The 18224-nt window shown below is 41.2% G+C and overlaps 1 protein-coding gene across 1 annotated transcript in view; it reads right to left on the minus strand.

Annotated features, from left to right (window-relative positions):
- Positions 1-18224, minus strand: part of RGS6 (regulator of G protein signaling 6) — a 186112-nt gene that overhangs the window by 68574 nt on the left and 99314 nt on the right.

Consider the following 18224-nt stretch of genomic DNA (forward strand, 5'->3'; position numbering starts at 1 on the left):
TGCTCATTGGCTTATGCAAAACAGTGAACGTTACATCTGTGTAACTTGACTGCTTTTAAGTCATGCTGATAGGATGGGGACAGAGTAAGTTACATGTGTTACTGTGCAGAGACCTAGAGAAATGGTCATCAGCTCCCCAGTTTAAACCCTGAGACAAAGATAAGCTTGAAAGATGGTAGTAGGAATGCACTGACAATCTTTCCATTCTTTTTTGCTGAAAGGTGGTGATAGAGACAGAAAAACATTGAGTCCACACATGCATTAAGTTAAATTCCCAGGATCATACCCAATCCATCATATACAGGAAAGTATAGTCATCTCCACAAGCCTTAGCAATTAAGGGACTTACAAGGGCTATTACAGAAGTAACACCTGTTATTTTATTATGTTGACCCAGAACATTAGAGGCAGTTGTACAGCTGTAGAGGTTGAACCTTCCTACCAATATCCATGATATTTTGTTGCTGTGTTGAGAAATATCATTCTGTAGCTGAGAATTCGCTCTATCAAATAGTGTTATTGCACGCTTTGTAACTGTTGTAGTTTCCATGAAAATAAATAGGAGGCACTACTTTCAGAGCAACTTTTCTAATTACTGAAGAAAGGAGCTTAATACAACATTCCATTTTTTTCCTAAAACTGGAAGGGATAATAACTGAGGATACCTCCTGCATCTACTTGAAGGCAACAGCATGGAGAACTAGAAGCTGAAAGCAAAAACAACATGGATACATGGCATTTCTGAGAATTTTTGTCTTTCAAGGCACAGAGGTCTCAGAAACACAGGAAAAATAAAGCAGAAGCTCTCCTGTTAACTCAAGTGGTTCAGAGTATCACTGCCTCATGGTCACAGAAGCTTCAGCTGTTCAGGGCAGAAGCTAGCAGTGGTCACACAGAGAGCAAAGCCCTTCCAAGGCATCACACTTCTGATAGCTTCCCTGAAGATTTTCTCTTTAGAAATGATGTGAAATATAACCTCAGCAAAGAGCCCCTGTCCAGGAGGACAAGATCTCTTCAGTTCAGAAGATTGTCCCTCATCTAGATGTGTGAAAGTAAATCTGTTTCACAGACTCAACACTCACATTTCAAAACAAGTTTAACTTCAAGCCTTCCCAAGATTGTAAGAAAATCTTCTTGCCAACATCAGATACTGCATTTAATCACTGTGTTTTTAACCTCTGACTACCACATAGCTGAACTGTTCACACCTTGTTTACATATTAAGTTAACACATGCCAAAATGGGTCCTCAGCAGGAATGAAATCACAAAGATGAAAATAACCTGAGAAAGTCAACAGATTGCTGAAGGGTCAGTTATCTGGTTGGCCCTGCCCCTCCATGATTCTCTGATCTAGGGTCTATTTCTGATAGAATAGTGCTTATTTTGTTCTGAACCAAATACTATGAAAATTACTACAAACATTTCCCCTTTACCAAAGCACACCAAGCAAGGCTGTCAGACATTTTTGTCCCGAACTCTGACCTATACATTTACTGCCTTTCTCCAGATGCACTTACAACTGGATGCAGAATTCAGATTTTTCCGTGCATACCAGGAATAAGATAGTCCAAAATGAGTTCCATGTCTTGAGGTACACTTGCAGACTTCAAAAACAAGCACTGTTTTTGCCTAAATTGTTGCTTCCTATTTTTTACTTCAACAAAAAGTTCGGAATTGAAAAGAGCTAAAATAATTGCTTTAGTGATGGAAAATAAACTTCTTGTTTTGCTCACTGGAAACCAAGTTAACCACCTAACACAATTTAAGTCATTACAAGTTGTGATGATTGTCATGATAAGAAAAGCTAGCTTTCAAGCAAAGTAAATATTTAATAAAGGCAAAATACATTTCTCTTCCCTAAACTGACTCCATTCAAAGCAATAAAGCTGGCTCCCATACCTTAAATGGGACTGTTAATTTGGATTTCAGTTGCAGTAGCTCTAGAGATGACTCCTTTGTAAAAGGCTCAAAAGCTGCTTCTTCATTTTGCCGTCCTGCCTGACTACCAGCAGTTTCTGCTCTCTGTCCAAGTGTTGGGTGCCACTTTTCTCCTTCTCAGATGTTATATCTTTCTTCCCTCTGTCCTCTCATCTGATTCAGAAACAATTACACGCACAAAACAGCACAATTACCAGCAAAACAAACCAGCAGCAGCTCTGAAGGAGGAAGCACCTCTGAGACAGCACAGGGAACCAGCAGAGAAGCACGGCTGGAGAACTGCTTCGTGACCTCCAGCAAACAAACCCATCTGTCTCTGTCCAAGGCTCCCCTCCTGCCTCATGGAGATAACAGCACATCACAGAGGGGCAATGAAGCAGAATTCAAAGATACCAGTGAAGGACAGAGAGCTCCTGAGACAGCTACATAAGATCTGCTCAGCATCTCCGAGGGCATCTCATATGCCCGCTGCCCAGAGCCAAGCCTGTGCAAGGCAGCACAGGGGTGTGTCGGCTGGCAGTGCTGGTTGGCTGCTTCCACACAGCTAATTCTCAGTGTCTGCTAAGAGCAGGAGCTGCAACTGATGCTGCTTTCATCTACGCTTCCTCCTAAATTTCAGAGCTAATTTTCAGATAAAGGCAGAGTCTGCCACAGGGTCTCCTCACACGTAAGCATGTGAAGCCAGAAAAGAATAACTACATTCTTCAGTTGTTACTGGAGGGTGAAACAGAGCTAATAATGTCATCTTAAGACTGCTGACATGCTTTAGTATTTATAAACATCTAATTGAACAGCTTCAGAGGGTGTCAGCGAGAAAACATACACAGAGATGTCCTCCGCAACTATTTATGGCCTGCTGCCAGTATCACCACAGCTCCACAAACAAGTGTCTGCTTGTCAAACCTTCACAGGGATGGGCAGGACCCATCCCATCAGTAGGATCATCTTGAATGGTGGCCAGGAACAAACAGTGGCCCTTCTTACCCAGCTGCTGAAGAGCACTACCAGGGTCTGGGGAGCACCATGCAGTGCCTGAACCAGTGACCAACATTAGAAGCAGACAGCCATGGAAAGTAGGAGCTGCAGCTATTCCCCTCGGGCAGTACGTGTGCCATTAGAAAAAAAAACAAAACAGTTTAACATTCAGCAAAAGAAAGCAAACTCAAAACACAGCAAATTAATCCAGAAATTCTACAAATAAGTTGAACTAATGCAATTTTCTCCCCCTGCTAAAACCCAAGCTTTTTTGCCCATCAGTGTCAACAGTCAAAAGCAAAATAACATCAGTGCATCAATGGTTACAGAAACTCAGTTTTTCATTAAAAACATTTTGACAGACAATTCCTGATTAGCTCAAAATTTCTACATGAGCTGTAATCACATGAAAGAAACGGCTGTTTTTTGCATGTCGGAGAGCTGTGTAAACATACTCAGAGTGAACTCATGTTTACTGACCGTGCAACTTTAATTATGGAAGCAATGCTAGGAACTCATCAGCTTCAAAGATCTTACAACATTCAGAATAGAGCCCCTTTCATCAGATACCTCAGGTCAGCTTCAAATTAGATCAAATATTGACTTTGTTTTGCTCTGCAAGCAGAAGCGTTAATCTTTTTATGACCCAGAGAAGATGATGTGCATTTTAAAACACTACAGTGGAATCCAAATAGCTGAACAATTATTACTAAGGCATGATGCAAGTCACATTTTAAGATAAAAAGTTATACCATTAGTGCTACACAGTATATACTGAATACAGGTGGCTTTTGCGCAGCTTGTGAACTAGTCACACAAGTCCAAAAAAACCATGCACAGACACACACAAAAGCACAGAGAGTTCTAGCTGGGAAAACTGATGTGCAGTACTGCTCCCTTCATGCCAATACCAGGAGGGGCTTGGGACAAGCACATTCTTCCTTCTGGCAAGGTCTGCTGAAGCCACTGTCTGCAGTGATGGGCAGCCTCCTGTCTCCCAGCCAGGGGCAGACGCACAGGTTGCCTTGGAAACATTAGAGATTTGCTTTCCCATTGCATCACTACACCTCATATAAGTGGTGCACAGTTCTCTTGATCGCTCATGCAGTGATGAATGAGTGCAAAGCACACATACCTACCACAGCCCACATGGGGACTAATTCAGAAGAAGCAAACTCCATCCAAGACATGAAGGAGCAGAGCTGTGTCCCACCCTGCTCCCCTTTCTCCAAGCACAGCATGCAGCCCTTTGCGGGCTTGGTGAAGGCCCTGAACCCAGCCTAAGGGACACCTTAGAAGCAAAGCTGCAACCCAGCTGTCATCTGAAGCATTACACAAGTTGCCTCAGTTGGCAGGCACCAAAAGTAAGGGCAATCTCAGTTCAACAGCTCTGACTCTCCAAGTGGTTCCCTTGTTGGCTGTGCTCTGAATTTCACTTTGGGTTCAGGCTGTGCTCTAACCTGGTTTTTGGCATAAAATTATGCCAAAACCTGGTTTAGTACAGCAATGACTAAGAAAGCTCCAGGAATCTTAAGCCCTCCAACAACACCAGATTGAGTCTCCAATCTGTAAAATGATTTAAGGCCAGTTTTTCAAGCCTGATGAAAGGCAGTACATAAAAGGAGTTATAGTACTGCCCTCAGTGACATAACAAATAGACAAGCTGATCATAGCAGCCAATGGCTACAGGGAGGTGCTGGCTCCCAGACTCACTGCACCCAGGATATGGCTCCCTTCCCACTGTAAACCAGCAAAGAGGCTGCAGAAGCCAACTCTGGAGACTGGGACAGGGCTGACATGAACATAAACAGGCCAAGCTTACACACTCAGCAGAGAGCATTCCTGACCTGGGTAGCTCCAAACTGTGGGCAACACTGCACCAAGCAATACATTGCACTGTGCCCTCATGTTAACCCAGATCCAGCTGTCACTGCTGGCCACCCAGGTCTGTACACTCATCTTCTAAAGCCTCGCCTGCAGCAACCCAAGACAAGCTCTCTCTCCCGTGACGCTGAACTAGTTTGATAAATGTAGTACTTGCAGAGAATCTGGCATCAATGAAAGCATTTTTAGTAGTAAAGGGATTTGAGGGTGCCTGAACAGGTTTTTGGCATTGCTACTGGTGTCTTTAAAAATCCAAGCATTGATGAAAAGGGAACTGCATCATCTCAAATGCTCTTTGAAGACTGAATGGGTCATTCTCCAGTTCTCGCTTCTTTAATTTAGAAATTTTCCTTTTTTTTTTTTTTTTCCCTTCTTTCTTTTTTTTTTATCATAAATTCGGGCCCCAGCCCTGAGGAAAGTTTGTATGTCTGTGCCCTCCTAGAAGGGTAGAAAAGTATTTGTAGGGAAAACAAGAATGCTGTGAATCATAGGACAGGACTTGAACATTGCAGGTTTTTCCTTCAACCTGAGCTTCAAAGCACTATCAGCTGCAAGCAAAATCAGATGGAACCATACAGCATGAGCTGGAACCTATCACAATGAACTAAGAAATACAGCGTATGAGCATTTTCTACTCCTTTTTTAGAGCTTCGTATACACAAGCCTAACCTTAGCCACAGTAACAAGGTTACTTGGAGCCATTTAGAAAATACTTCAAACACTAACTTCCAATTTGAAACATAGAGATGGATTTTGGTTTGTTTTTTTTCTAGAAAGGAGCCTTGTAACAGGCATCCAGTTTCCACTGATCTCCTCCTCCCTAATAAATGGAGGAGGGAAACAACCCCACACATTCTTCCTTTCTTTATTCAGTATCTGATGGGCTCCTGTGGCTGAGCTAAAGCAAATTATGTAGAAATACACATATACACATCACATGTTAAGTCGTCAAAGCAAGAAAATGGCCAGGCCTAGGGAATTTTTTTTTTCTGACAAAAAAGGAAAGAAACACTGTTCTGTATGCACCACTGTGGCACATAATGCAGTGTGACAGGTCATTTCATGCATCATTTAACTCTTTGCACTGTGAAGTGGCATGCCACAATAAAGATGAGTTTCTCCCCCACTCCTAAATGCTGCAAAGTAGGGGTAAAGCAGAGCAGCTTGTAAATTACAGGAGAAAGAGACAACCCTATTAATCACACTCAAGAGATAGTATTTTTAGCTCCCGTCCATTTCCACATGAAGAGTCAACTTATTTTTATGTATTTACTCAAAATAAAGAAATAAAAGTATAAGAGCAGAGACACAGACAGATAAATAAATTGGCAGCCAGCATTTAAAGGTAACCACTGAGGAAGAAAATGTTTTTGTCTGAATTTTAGAACAAAGAGAAGGCAGCTTTGTAAAGAATTGTTTGCTGGATAGTAAAAAGAATGTAGATTTGAAATGTTTTGCATTTTCTTCCACTAACTGTATCTTTTCTTTGTATAGCATACATATGAATTTCAATGTATTTTAAAATAACCAGTTGATTTGTGATCACACAAACAAGCAGCACTGGATAACGAAGACCTTAGTTACCCACGCAGGGACAAAGCTGGAGCATTCAGCACAGCGCACCCATCTACAGAGGCACTGTGAAGGAGCTCTCAACACTGAAGGGAAGCCCACAGAAATCCAGGTCCTCAACTTCATTTCACAACATTCTACTGAGCAGTGCTTAATTGAAAAGCTGGAACTGTGGAGGTAGGTATTAGTGAGAATGTGAGATAAATCTGAGCATTAGACACTACACCGTCTGACCAGAACTATCTTAATTCAGGAATTTATTCAAATATGGTAAATTATACTAATGGGCCACTTTGCACAACCTATAAGACTCAGAGCCTCTTGAACTGAGCTATTCAATTGCTTTGACTCTCAACTTTTGATAGCAGCTATTGCTATAATGCTAAAACAAACAAATACCAACTAAAACAAACCAACAAAACCACAACCAAAACTCATAAAAATCACCAAAACACCAAATAAAGAAATCACAGGCATCCTTCAAATGGATTCTTCCTATGGATTTCTTGTTTCCTGGTAGGGAAGAACAACATCCACAAGCAACGGTACCGTGCTCATTATACAAACAATTTTGCTCAGCACAGCAATGGTTTCTGCTTATAGAATACTGTTTGATGAAGGAAAAGAAGATTTAAATGCTGATGTGATTTCACTCACATCAGTTCCCCGGAAGGGTTCTCTGGGACATCTTTTAGATTGCAGTTAGAACTGTGTTATGCTGAAAGGTACAATTGTTAAACATTCAATTATGTTGTAAAAGTGAGGGGCATCTTTTAAATTGTCAAACATTATACATGAGACAGACAAGGTACTTGGTTGTACTTCATGTCTAATGCATGGGAGCCTGGCAACAAATGACAAAGTGAGCATAACTTGAGTTTTAAGCGTGAGTTACAATAATATAAATCACATATAATATGAAAAATAAGTATTCTTAACGCTACCTCACCTAAGAATAATCGCTTTTTACCCATATATTTGATCTTAAAGAAACAAGTGAAAAAATAGTTCTGCAGTGGTGGGATTTGTACTCGTGCGAAACAGAAAAACTTGCAGCAGAACACCTTCACCTCCAACCGCCCTGCTTGGTAGCCCTCTGCCCCATGTCCCCAGGTCCTGACCTCAGGACTCCTCAAGTCCCACCTGGGGAGGTTAGCAAAGAGCTCAAGCATAGGCTGCTCCAAGGGGTAAGTGCTAGATGCACTGAAGCAGAATGTCACATGCAAGGTGTGCCATCTCCATCTTTCAGCACATCAGAATCAGTTGAGTGGCTCAGTGATTAGAAAAGCAAACATGAAGTTCATGACTGTTTCCTCCTAGACTGCTAACACTCAGGTTGAAAGTGGTGTTACAGCAGTAAATGGCAGACAAATATTTCCACGGAGTTGAAGGTGGAGGCACTTCATCAGTTACATAGCAAGCCCTGGGCAGCCTGTATTTAACAGAGAGACAAATGGCCAAGCTCTAAGTGTAGCTAGGCAAGCTCAAAACATTTATTATGTTTGGGAAGCTTACAATGGCATTGGTCTTTGTCTATTAGCAGAGTGGATTAGCACAGATAAACAACCCCATTACGGTTAACTACTGTCAGCGTTTGTTCCATACATTAGTTGACCTGAAAGCAGAGGTCGGGCAAAGATGTTTAAAAAATACAAAGATGTGATTAATATTTTTCAGCTTTTTTTACCCAATAGGCTTCCAAGCCTATCGATTTATTCATACTTTTCAGATAAATCAGTAAGAAGCTTTGCAATAAGCTTTAGTACCTATTTAGAGTTGTTCATTAACTCTTTCCTTCCACCACTTGCTTTCTGCAATCTAATAGAGGTTATCTTTACACTATAGCACTTCTCTCATTCTGACACATTTTCTATATAATATAGTGTCATGTTAAAAAGGCAGAAAAATTTGGCAGAAAATGAACTCCTATGCATTCCAGCTTGTTCTCAGATATTAGAGGGGCTGGGCTTAGATGCCAGGTGATCTCCAGCTAAGTACTGAAAGTCTGGCTGCATTCAATGTATGAAATATCATGATTACATATTCCCTAGCAGTGCACTACCTGTTCATCTAGGTGCATTGAAGTGGTCTCTCACAACAGCCCTTAAGGAATTTGGCTTCAGTTAATGAGAACACATGGTTAGATTACAGTTTATTAAAGCAAAAGGAATAGATTCTTTTGGACTGCAGGTGACAAACACTATTTGTAAGAGCATATGAGGTTAACCAAGAACATGAATAATACAGGCAGCTACAATTGCGCTAAATGACAGAACAGCTATGAAGATTTCTAAGTTTCTGAGGAAGCACTCAGAGTAATGGAGTGTGCAAATCTCACTCAAACATCCCTGTGGGAGGAGAGAAAGAGATGCTCAGCCTGTTGGCTTGTCCCAGAAGTCATCTGTGTCTTCCTGACTGATCTACGATGTTTTCTTTACTTACATTCCTTCTCCATTAAGCCATTTTAATACTGTTTTCTTACTTTCAGAAGGAACTTGAATGACACTAGTCAAACATACCTTTGCTTCGTAAAGCTTACTCAGAGAACATGGTTCTGACAGAAGGGTGGAGAACTACTGACTCAGGGCAACAACTGCAGATTGTCAGTTCCATAGAAACCCCCAGGCTCTCACCTCTGCAATACGACCACACAGCCTGGTCATGTGTATATTTACACTCCTTTCCCTCCTCCGTGCTGTATCTCAGATTCAGCATGCCAAGCTCCTCTGGTACTGTTAACAATCTAAGGTTTGCGGGTTTTACATTGTTTAGGGATCAGTCACAAAACACATTATCCACTTCATACCGACTTCATTCCACACTGGACGTTCACCTTCTGTCAAGAGGTGAGCATTTCATTAAGCTACCTCCAACAAATATTCCATGTAATCCACCCCAATTCAACAGACAATCAAGCATCAAAATATTTAGAAGGAACCTGCTCCAACAGGTTTCATATCTTCAGTAGAAATCTTCAATGAAAAGTAACTGGAATTAGACACCTACCCCCCACCTAACATATGACCCCAATTGACACAAGCTCAAAGGCAGGAAATTTAGGTCTGCATAAATCTTACTTAAACAGGATGGCAGGAGTGGTAGCAGAGAATACCAACACATTTGCCATCAGTTTGGCACCATCTTGCTTTTCTTTCTTTTTTTTTTTTAAAAAAAAAATCTAGAAGACCATTGAAATATTACAAAGGAAAAAAAAAGCTACTGAGTAAGTGGACAAAGAAGGAAAAAGAAAATCTACAAGATCTCTTTGGTTTCGTTGCTACCATCAAGTGACCCCCATTAGTGCCAGGAAGTAGGCATGAAAAGAAACAAGACCTGATCAGCAGCTTGGGCTGCATGCTGGTCTGTGCACCTGCCTCAGCTCAGCAGTGCATAAGGGCACGGCAGGAACAGGGTGAGAGGGGATGGTGGAAAGGCATCAATAATACATGTTTGAACAGTCAGGGGAGAGGAAAGGGAATGCATGCAGTCTGCCAACTTCAAAGCATTCCGGTCCATTTCTGAGTGTGGCAACTCCCTCTCTTTCCTGGTTTATTCCTAGTTTATTCCTAGACTATTTCCTGAGCAGCTCTCCAACACACTCACAAAGAGAAGGGGTAGCAGTTTCAGTCAGAAATTCAATGAGTTTTTCCCTGTAGGAAGGTTTGATTGCATTCCCACAGTTACCAAAATTTGATGACCAAAACATAGGCTGCTATCAGGTTTGCAGAACAGGCAGGACCTTTCCAAATACTAAACAGTTATTCACTAAGATGACAGGCTCACTACTACTCAACATTAGTTCAGACATTTTTGCATCTACTCACACTCTCCTGCATCCAGACTCAGTGCTCCCTGAGTGCAGCAGTAGTAATTTCCTCAGTCTTCCTAGGACTGAGAGTTAGCACACACTTGAGCATGGAGTTCGGTCACACATGATCACAGTATTGGCAATCTCTGCTGTCTAATTTATCCTGAAGGTTTAACGCTCATTTTCTTGGTATTTTTATTTACTGTTGCTCAGCCTTCCTAGACCGCTGCCCTGCCTGCCAGCAAATGAGCCATTTATCACAGTGTCCTACAAAAATTATCTTCCTAGTTCTGTGTCATTTCACATTGATGGGAGTTTCAATGAGAATTTGGCTGTGGCATTTTTCTTTATAAAAATCCCACAAAATATTCTAGGAAATGATTCTTTTACCTACTAAAAGGAGTGAAAAAGTGACTCGATTACAGCCTCAGATCTACCATTGCTTGCATTCATAGCTGAAAAAATCAGTTATTTTTATTAGTTTGTTCATAAGCATTTTAATTAAAACATAACAATCACAGCACTGAAATTGTGTACATTTCCTGCTCTTTCTAGCTCTGTCTCAACATAGTTTAACCTTTCACTGCAGAAAATTCCATATTAATTTCTTCATAAAACAGTGACAAAAAGTTAATTAGACATTTAGAGTTTGAATATTGCCCAGCTAAATACAGCAGTTTAGAGGATCTGTGACAAGCAGGAAGCAGGGATACACCCATGGAAAAACACTGAACTACACTGGTTACCACTGCTAGCTCTAATCTGGCTGGTGATAGTCTTTGAACCAACACTGCTATGCTCTCTGCATTTGGAAATACACAAGTGGAATTGCCCATAATTCTCATTACCCTGAATCATTTTTTGGCTTTTTTGTTACTACAGCTTTCTCTAGATTTCATGTGCTACTTAGAACTACTTCAATGACTTTTCACTCATTTAAGAGCACAACATAAAACCTGGTACCTCATCTGAATGATGCTATGGGCAAATCTAGGCATGCCCTATTTGCTGAGTTCAAAACAAATGAGTATTTTAGTGATGTATATGTGGGGGCTCATAATTTTACAGCTCTGTACAAAGCCTAAGTGGAAATATTAGAAAAAAGGCCAGAATAAAATTTCAGTCCTTTTAGATAGAGCCCTTTGATCATCCATTGGGAATAAACTAAACTAGCATAAAATATTTTCTCCCCTCATTTGAGGTCACAGCGAGACACCTGCATAACAGCAGACATACACAGAGATGAGCGTGCTGCCTCAGGGGGACACTAAGAGACACTGCTTCAGAGAAATCTGGGACAAGTTTATTTAAAAGCCTGTACTTAGCCTCCAATACCTGCATTCAGAGCCTTGTCATTGCTTTGCATGCTAGTTCTTCATCAGAATTCCTTTCTGCAGAGTGCAAAATGAAAATCCCCTATCCCTGCAGTCTATTCAGCCAACCAGCTGTGATGGCTGTGGGCAAATGGGGATGGCACTACAGCCCCAGTGCCTTCTTCACTGTCTGAAGCAGGGCAAACAGCTTCCCAGGCAACCTCTGGATTGTTATACTGTCCCTCACTGCATGCTGTGGAGGGATCAATCTTCCTCTCCATCTTTCTGCACATAGAAGGATTGTAATCTGGTCCCTTAAATCAGTAGTAGCTCTCCTGGAAGACCTCAGTAAATTGTAAAAAATGTGTCTTAGAAAAAGCTATAGACTCAGAGCACCATGTTTTCATCAATTTCTATTTACATAGAAAAAATAAAGAGAAAAACTTCACACAATTAAGATAACTTGTGATTACAAAATCATGTTACTGGACATGGCTTTATACAAATATCTGCTGCTTATACTGCATCAAATTGAATTTATGAAATGAGTCTATGAGCATAAGGCATAAGTAAACTACAAATACAAAAACAGCTCTTACTACTAATATCCCCTGGAGACAAAAACAATTAGTCCTGCGATATTTTTAATTGCATTTCCCATGAGCCCTGGATTTTTGCTGTCATTAACAAGGTGGGAAAGCACAAAACTGTGATTTGGGAAAAGAGAGTTGCCTTACAGACCCGTTGACATCTAAGTAAGAAATAGTTAATGACTTTTCTATGGCTGGGTGAAAGGTTAAGCAGAAATAAACCTCATTCCCACAGCAGGCAAGCTGGGGAATTACAGATTGGCTGTGCCACATCCTTGGACCTGTTCAAGCCTACTACATGGATTCACATGGAGGATGCGAGTTAGATTCACAGATGCACATGGAATGGGTACTAGAAACATGCATCTTCCCACAGACACAGTGAGCAAAATGGTGCCTATCTAGTCAAGCAAATTATCCTTAATTAGAAGCACACCTTTCATTAGGTTCTGTAGAAGGAAAATTCCATTTGCACTTAATGTGAAGGCTTTTCTACATTTCTTAATTAGCAGCTACAATTCTAGCTATTGAAACCTAAATATCTTCTTCCCATGCTTCTGCAATGGAGGTCCTGAAGCTCAGCTGCCAAACACACGCAGCCAGGCTTCCACAAGATCTCTCCAGAGATGAACACAGTGAGGAAACCCAGAGCTCATTCCCAACACTGCATCAATCTACCAGCTACACCCGTAGTACTCATTATCCCAGGCCACAACAGGCTATTAGTATTTCTCTTTTCATACAGGATACTCTAGCAGTGGCTCACCAACAGCCAGTTAACTCCAGCTGTTAAGCAGCACAAACCCCAGTTTAGTAACCCAAAAGACTCAGAAGGCTGCATAAGGCCAAGGCAGAGCAGACATGCCTGCAGTGTACAACACTTCATCTCTCCTCTCCTTCTGAAGGATGCTGGTCAGTAGAAGGAGGCTCACAATAAAGGCTACAGAAGCCATCCCAACAGCTCTGGTTCTTTCTCTCCACAGTGAAATCGTAGGAGGCAATTAAATTTGCATATGTATTGAGTAAAACAGGAGTTTTCAAAGTAATACAACACATACAATGGACCTTTCCTCACTGTACAGTTTTCAGATGCTGCTTCTGTTTGTTTTAAATGAGACTTTAAACTCAGATGTACAACAAAACACAGGTTACTACAAAACAAAGGTTACTACAAAACTATAGCTCATTTGGCCAAGTATGTTTTTAAATTACTCAGAAACCTGATAGAAAACTGTAAAGTAGCTTTTCTTTTTAAGTACAGTACACATATCCGTAAAAAAAAAACCTATCAACTGAAGAAGTACCCTGTCCTGTGGTAGCAATGACCTAAGCAAGTGTGGATCACTGGGTTGTTTATTGCTGGCAATATTCACCACAACTGAGTAGAACAAATGAAACAAAGCTCTTGTCCTCTGCTGGAATTCTACTCGGCATGCTTCAGAAGCTTGGAAGCACAAGGCAAGCCTATGCCAATGCTTGCATCCAAGTCAGCTTGGTCTACCAGGGTTCCTCTCACTCTGCAGTTATAGCAACTGAACCACATAGACTTAACAATGATTTCTCGTCGTTTCAGAGCACAAGACAAAACTCACATCAAGTTTACTCTGCAATGCTCATCAACACCTTCTCCTGCCCTGGCACTGCTTTCCCTGTAAGTGGTCAATACATTACTCATCCATTTTCATTGCAGCAGCCAGTGGTCACAAATAACAAAGCAAGCATGAGTGCACAGTTTGAGGAGTGCTATGCTGCTTCATTTTGTTGCCAGCATAAATTTCAGCATCAGTTTTTTCCTGGACACCTCCACTATCACAAGTACAGTGCTCTGTCATTCTCAATATGTATAATTCCACAACAACACAATATGTGTGTTCAAGCCAATTGGCTAAAAAGAGTAGTTTATATCCCTTTCCTCTGCTCCTCCCATGTTAATCTGCATTCTGTCCTCTACCACAGCGCTGCATAACTGGATGCCAGGAGAGAGATTTATGGCCAGCGATAAGCTCTGCTGCAGATCAGAGCTGAGTTATGTTGGCAGATCATTTTGGCAGTCTGAGCTGGAATAAGAGCATGGCACAACAACTGAGGCACAGCCACGCATACTTTTGGGTGCCTGGTGATGGCCAGGAGGCCTGAGACCAAAATAGCACAAGGAACAGTTAAAATGAGGATCAAGCTGCACTGGCAGAGCTGTGAAGGAAAGTTTTCACATAGACTGCCTACACTGTGTCTGACTCAGAGCTCTTGGTCACATTTGTATGAATAACACAATTCATCACAAGTGCAACTGCTTGAGGAACAATGTTGGTGTGACTGGGTCTATTCAAACAGCTTAAGCAACTCTCCCCTCTACAAATTATTTTGGGATGAATGTACTGTTTGCAAAACCTGCAATACGCTTCACTTTCAGCTATTACAAGTGGCATATTGAGAGGTATTAAAAAATACATTATTATGGTCCTTCAACTGCTGCACCTAAATAAAAATGAAACAGCAAAGTACAGCAAAAGCCCAAGCTGTTCTGCACAGCATGCTTCCCTGATCTATTATTCTCCAAGATCGTTCTGAGTACCTTTTTCAACCAATCAGTAAAATTTACATTTACTAACGAGCCCTAGACACACATCAGCAACAAGCAGAAGAAAAGACCCTGCTGGGAAGCAACCAAATTAAAAGGGTTTGGTGAGAGCAGGGCAGGCAGTGGTGGGAGGTGAGGGCTGCCCAGCAGGGAGCCAGGCTGTCCTTCGGGTGAGGGGCAGGAGCTGGAGCACAGGTACTGGACCATCAGTCTCAATAGTCATTTAAATTCATTAAGGAACATGCGGTGGGACTTCTCATGATCTTCCTGAGGTTTTGGAGAAAAGCCTTCTATAAGTGCAAAGCACTGTTAAATTGTTTCTGATTGGGGATCACAGACTTCAGGCAAATCCTGCTCAGTCCCAGTGGTTCAGCTTGCATGATCTCAGCTCCCCCAAATCTCTCTCTAGCAAAGCGTACCTCCATTTCTCTAAAAGAAACCCTAAAGCAGGATGCTCTCCCACACCTTTAAAACTGATAACTTGTCAAATCACTCAGTCCCACAGTTACTGTGTCTGTGAAACCAAAGTGACAGCTTTACTCTGCCCCTTATACAAAAGTGAAAAGCTGACAGGATTTTTGCTGTTTTCAACCATGGAACAGGATTCAGCTGGGCTATGCTAGATTTTAGAAGGAAGAGACAGGAAGACAGACAATGCCTGAAAAGCTTATTTGCACAGTCTTTTAATAATGACAGCTCTCATCCATGCTGTTTCATTAAGCAGTAACTAGATACTTAGCACCAGCTACTGTACAAGATGATTCCAGGGGATATGGCTACTACGTAGTAATCAAACCCACGGGATTAGAAGCAGTCTGCTGAGCCTAATGCTTTAACATCCTAGAATAATTTATCTTCTCATGATAACCATATTTTCTCTAATGTATTATTACTTTTATGTTAATGGGACCCTTACAGCATGAAAAGCCTGTCACACCCAGCACCACACTGCTGTTATTTCCTGTATATATACCACTCGCTGTCATCAATGCCTGTTCTTGAGCCTTTTTAGCTGTTGACCCAATTTAATGCCTTGCTGGAGATCATCTTCCCAGCCATAATTAAAGTAAAAAGGGATCTCACAATAAATGCATACCTCCAGTGCCCATGACATCTGTTAATTCTACTCTCAGTGTACGTGCTTGCTTGCTACAAGCATTCCAAGAAGACACATGCTTAGGAGCATAAATTCAGTCATCCCAGTAAAATTTATATCAGAATAAACATTTAGATCCCAGCCAAAAAAAACCTCAGCTAATCCTTCAGATAGTATTTCGCAGCACCATATGTGTTCAGGAAGGATCATGGGCTGCATAGTAATTTGTAGTGTTACTCACAGCACTGCAATCAAACTTTACCTCAGCAAGGCAATCAATTTAACCCAATTTGGTTGCTCTCAGAGCTTGACAAGTTGAAGCAAAAACAAACCCTGTCTACAATGTGGTAATTAGCAACACACATCAGCATAAAAGAGCTCCTGCATTACATCCATTGTCAGATAAGTTTAGCTGAATAATCTTCAAGTAATAGTCAAATTCCTGCCAAATAAGACATGTTTTCAGGTGCTTTCCCACATATTTTCAAATATCTACAACTCAGGTACACATAAGAAATAGACAGTGCTGATGATCTTCTGGCTGACTCTGTAAGTGATAATTCCTAGCATCAGAGCAGGTATCTCCAAGCACTCAAAGCCTTGTAAACAGGCTGTTAGTACTTGACTACTGCCCAGCACCTCCTAAAAAAGGAAACAAGAATTAAGGGGAAAAGGAAACCACGTTAACAATGCAAAGATGGATCTCCTTACCTCGTGCTGTGTGTACATAGGGGAATATCACCCACTTTTCCACTGTTCAAATATTTCCATGCCCATACCAACCTATTGGAACTCTGATAACCCAAAATTTGACATCACAGTGATCCTTAGGATTTTGTAGATAGCACACCAGGCACCTGTTCATGCTGGCCATATGCAAGGGAAGGTACAAATTTCCTTCTGCGGCAACTGAGGGAATGCTTCTCAGAGTGCTTTTTGATGCACCAATAATTACAGTGGCAGAATGAGCAGACACAGATTGCTCATCATGAAAAAGAAAACAGGTAAGAGGAACTTTGTTTCCTCAGACCTGACAGAGAACGCAGAAGTTTTATCATGCCCTTCTCCTTTCTCATGTGAGGATAAGGGACTCCTTGTATCTTGAAATACAAGACTTAAAATCATAAACTGTTATTAAATTATAACTGTATTTCTCTCCAACTTTCTCTCATCCTACCGATCTTGCTTTTAAATGCAACAGTGGGGACCACATTCTTGAAGTATATTACACCTGGAGGTGTAATAATTAATGTAATAGGGATGAGCAATCAGAGTAGGGTTTCTTGAAGCCCACACACTTGGCAGTTGATTCTCACTTTAAGAGCTAGACACAATAAAGGGGATTGATTGAAGCTCCTTCCTAAGGTGCTTTCAAAGATGCTTCTTACTCTTCAAGAACAAGAAAAAACAACAAAAGAGTGCAAAGTGAAATGGAAGAAGGAAAAGGAGAACTTTCCATAGTCAGCAAAGAAGTGGTAGAGACCAGAGATGACATCCATCACAGTGGCTTGAGGAAGGAGGGAGCAGAGGCTGTCACACAGTACTGCAGCATCACAGCAGCAGCATCCTTCATAACCCAGGAGCTGTTGTACATCATCAAAACACCATGGCTACACATCATGACAATTCACTGTCACCAGGATTCAGCGGTTCTCCAGTCACTAGCAAGAGGTATTATACCGTTTTCAGGCAGTACAGAAAACAAGTACTGCTGTTCAATAAAACTGCAGCTATGCAATGTTGTACAAAAGGATGGCTTAATCAAATCTCATGCCTCAGGGCATAAAACAATTGCTTACAGAATGAAGAGAGCTTTTCTCTTCCCACCCCCATGCCCCCAGTATTTCACAACAGTTGTTCTTGTCTTTCTCTAAACCAGGAAAAGAAATGTTACAAATAAGGGTGTATAATACAAATAATGATAGATGATACATAGGATTACTTTGCACATACAAACTACCAGAAGCTTTTCATTTCTACTTGCATTATCCTTAGTAAAAATTAAAGTGTATTTGGAAGAGACTGAAGCTCCATAAATTATGAATGGAAAACTGGTAGATAAATGCTCTCATCTCTGCCTTTTCTACTTTTAACATACACTTCACCTGAGTTCATTCACCGAATAACTCAAATTATCTGAGAGCGATTTTGTGGTGGAATGCCAAGGTTCCAGACTTCTCCAGGCTTAGAGAGGGGCTTTCCTGAAGTTGGCGTCAACCTGATCTGTGAATGACTACATTGAGAAAGTTTGGGAAATAGTTCTTAGTATCTGACTTTTCCCTCATATCCTGACTAAACTTGGTACAAAAAAAATCATTCATTAATACTTAGATGATATTTCTTTACTGTAAATATCTTGGGACTCAGTACTGCAAGGCTCTCGTGTAATGAATGATAAATTGCGCAGTAACACTGCAGCTGCAAAGAAAATGAGAGCACCTGAAAGCTATTTACAACTGCCTCAAAGCC

The sequence above is a fragment of the Coturnix japonica genome, chromosome 5 (genome assembly GCF_054131305.1).
Source record: "Coturnix japonica strain WE chromosome 5, WE-NBRP24, whole genome shotgun sequence".
Taxonomy (NCBI): Eukaryota; Metazoa; Chordata; class Aves; order Galliformes; family Phasianidae; genus Coturnix; species Coturnix japonica.